The 4,043-nt window shown below is 44.4% G+C and overlaps 1 pseudogene; it reads right to left on the reverse strand.

The window, feature by feature from the left end:
- Positions 1 to 3,386: 3,386 nt before the first annotated feature.
- Positions 3,387 to 3,555, reverse strand: LOC140568448 (U2 spliceosomal RNA; annotated as a pseudogene).
- Between the last annotated feature and the right edge of the window lie 488 nt (positions 3,556 to 4,043).

A 4,043-nucleotide genomic window follows, 5' to 3' on the forward strand; every position in this document is an offset into this window, starting at 1 on the left:
TGTCCAGGGTGGGAGGAGTCCTTCAGGATGTTGGCTGCCCTGCTGAGGTCCTCCAGACTGGGCAGTGTACAGCCGGTGATATTCTGGGCTGAGTTGATCACTCTCTGTAGTGCTCTCCTTTCTGCCGCTAAGCAGCTGACGTACCATGTTGAGATGCAGTAGGTCAACACACTCTCAATGGCACAGCGGTAGTAGGACACCAGCAGCTTCTCATGGAGGTTATTTTTCCTGAGAATTCTCAGGAAATAGAGTCTCTGCTGTGCCTTCCTGACCGCAGCTGTTGGTGTTCCAGGAGAGATCTTCAGATCTCTTCAGAGAGATGTGCGTACCCAGAAATCTGAAGGAAGGCACTCTTTCCACACAGTCAGCATTTATGAAGAGTAGTGTCGGATTGATGCGTCTCCTCCGGAAGTCTATAACCAGTTCCTTTGTTTTGGAGGAGTTCAGGGAGAAATTGTTCTCTGCACACCACTCAGCCAGTCCCTGGACTTCATCCCTGTAGGCGGTCTCGTCTCCACCAGATATGAGTCCCACCACGGTCGTGTCGTCTGCAAACTTGATGATTGTGTTGCTGGAGTGGGTGGGGGTGCAGTCGTGGGTGTAGAGTGCGTAGAGGAGAGGACTCAGCATGCAACCTTGTGGAACTCCAGTGTTGAGTGTTACCCTGGAGGAGTGACGGCGGCCCAATCTGACAGACTGGGGCAGTGGTGGCTCAGCGGTTAGAGCGCCGGGATATCGATAACAGGGTTGTGGGTTCGATTCCCGGGCTTGGCAAGCTGCCACTGTTGGGCCCTTGAGCAAGGCCCTTTCCCCTCTCTGCTCCCCGGGCGCTGGAGTTGGCTGCCCACCGCTCTGGGTGTGTGTGTACTCACTGCCCCTAACACGTGTGAGTGTGTGTTCACTACCAGATGGGTTAAATGCGGAGGACACATTTCGCTGTACAGTGTACAGTGACAAATACGTGCACCTTTACCTGTTAAAAAGGCCTTAATCCAGATGCAGGTATCCTCAGTGGACCTGTTTGCCTTGTAGGCAAACTGATGTGGGACAAAGCTGAGTGGGAGACTGGCTCTGATGTGCTGTAGAACCAGTCTCTCAAAGCACTTCATTATGACTGGTGTAAGTGCGACTGGACGGTAGTCATTGAGGTCGCTGATGGTGTTCTTTTTTGGCAGCGGGATGATGGTGGCAGACTTCAGACATGGTGGTATGATGGATTTTGATAGGGACAGGTTGAAGATTTTGGTGAAAATGCCACAGAGTTGGTCTGCGCATATTTTCAGCACTTTTCCTGTCACACCATCTGGACCAGCAGCTTTCCTGGGGTTCACTGCTTTGAGAATGCGTCTCACCTCATGTTCTTGTACTGTGAGGATGTGGTTATTGGAGACTGATGAAGGTCTTGTGTCTCCACTGCTCCCATCTCATAGTGAGCAAAGAAACAGTTAAGTTCCTCTGCCAGTGAGGCATCACCCTCAACAGTCATGCAGTTTTGTGGTTGGTGATGTGTTGAATGCCCTGCCACACCTGACATGGGTCGTTGTTGGTGAAGTGGTCCTCAATTTTCCTCTTGTAGGCAGTCTTGGCTTCCTTGATGCCTCTCTTCAGGTTGGTTCTTGCCACGCTGTATAAGGCTCTGTCTCCAGACCTGAAGGCGATGTTGCGTTTGTTGAGGAGAATTTGGACCTCTTTGTTCATCCAGGGTTTTTGATTTGGATAAACCCTGATTTTTTGAGGAAAGAATAAATTAACACTGTTATATAAGCTGCACACAGACTACTTTTCATTGTGTCAAAGTGTCATTTTGTCAGTGTTGTCCCATGAAAAGATTTACTTTAAATATCTACAGAAATGTGAGGGGTGTACTCACTTTTGTGATACACTCTATATAATGGATTAACACATGCATACTTTGTGGGCTTCTGAGCTTTGCCTGAAAACTGCAAAGATTAATGTTAAAGAACATGGTATCTTAATGTGTTATTAATAAAACAGTCGTGTTACAGTGCCATTAGTTAAAACGTATATACAAAACATTTTAGTGGGAGTTATCTAGAGCTGTTATATTCCACCTTAAATTATGCAGCAGTTACTTTGATTGCTACTCTATTTAAGGTATTGGAGTAAGGAATCATTTTACAGTGCCCTCTGAAGAAATATTGTTTATTTCTGGCTTTAGTCTTCATACATTGTAATGTTTGTAGTCTTGGTTTATTCCCACCATAATCTTTATCCCTTTATCTTTAGTCTTCCTGCCTAAAAGGACAAAACAGGGCAGGGTTTTCGAAAGGCATCTTTATATCACAAAGACGATTCTTAAATGATAAAGCCAGTATCACACTGAATGCTCTGTCTATTAGTAAAGATTATTTTAATTAATCAATTTGATTGTCCAAGATGCTTTGGGTAGCCTAGTGTAATATCATTGATTGGCAATATTAATCAGTATTAAGCACTATTAAGCACATTAACTGCTGTTATCAGAACTGACATTTATTGAACAGAACAGATTCCAACTAAACTGGGCTGTGTAAATTCAGAGGCATAAGAACACATTCAGCTATTTTGTTAAACATCATGAAACAGCAGGGTGACATATGTACTGACAGCATTCACTCACTCGAACATGTGGTGCCAAAACCAAAAGAAGCCTTTTGCAACCAAAATAAACCTTTTGTGCTTTGTTAGATGATTAGTGTAGTTAAGAGTCATTTTAGATTTTAACAAGGTCTTTAGACAGGTAGCAGTGGCAGGACAATGTGAGCTGGTCTGACACGGGTGGTGGGGGAGCAAGTAAAGGGTACCCCAGCGGTCAGTCTTCTGGACCATTACCTCAGAGAAGGTAAAGAGACAGAGTTAGTTCTGAATGGATTTATGGAGAGTAGAGAATGTTGAGCAGTATCAGTTTATAGAGAGATGAGAATGCTGAACAGTATCAGAGTGTGGATGACAACTCTGACAGGTAAGAAAAGGTAAAAAGGTAAACATATTTGTCACTGTACAGCAAAATGTGTCCTCTGCATTTAACCCATCTGTGGTAGTGAACACACACACACACACACACACACACACACTAGTGAACTAGGGGCAGTGAGTACACACACACCCAGAGTGGTGGGCAGCCAACTCCAGCGCCCGGGCAGCAGCGATGGTAAAGGGCCTTGCTCAAGGGCCTAACAGTGGCAGCTTGCCGAGCCCGGGAATCGAACACACAACCCTGTCATCAATAGCCCGGCGCTCTAACCGCTGAGCCACCACTGCATTTACATTACATTTACATTTATGGCATTTAGCAGACGCTCTTATCCAGAGCCACTTACAAGGTTACTCGTATTACAGAGGTGGGCCAATGTAGTGTTAGGAGTCTTGCCCAGGGACTCTTACTGGTGTAGCGCAGCGTAGTTATCTGTTGCGCCACACCAACCACTGCCCCACTCAATGCATAGAGTGGACGGAGCAAGCCTCTATTCCATCTCCCTGTAGGGGTTGTATCAGATATTAAACTGATAAGAACAGATACTACACTTGATCTTAGCCAAAAGGCAGAGAAGCCTATGACTATAACTTATTATAAGGAAAGAGCCAGAGGGTGATCCGTGTCCGTGAACACCTAGATCTGCAACATTTGTAAGAGGAAACATTAATTACTGAAAGCTAAAAAGAAAAGGTTTCAGCCTAGACCTCAAGATTGAGACAATGTTTAAGTCACGCATTTGAATACAATATGAATTTGTGGTAAAATATATCCAATATTTCCAAAAAAAAATACACCAAATGGACATGTGCTCATTCATAGATTTTTTGGACCATTGCTCATTTAAATGCATTCTGCAACAAGAGCGTCCACTCCACCTCATCCCTGACTCCCCAACTCATACCAACAGTAGCACCAGATACATTTCTTATTTCTGTCACAGATTTTGAATTAGACAATTAGTAGTAGCCACAGATAATTGATCACTAAGCTAATAATTAGTGGAAAATGTGAAAAACCATCAACTTCACAGACAAATCTTTCTGAAGGCGTTTTCCACCTGAAAAAA

This window comes from Salminus brasiliensis, chromosome 11 (assembly GCF_030463535.1).
Source record: "Salminus brasiliensis chromosome 11, fSalBra1.hap2, whole genome shotgun sequence".
Lineage (NCBI taxonomy): Eukaryota > Metazoa > Chordata > Actinopteri > Characiformes > Bryconidae > Salminus > Salminus brasiliensis.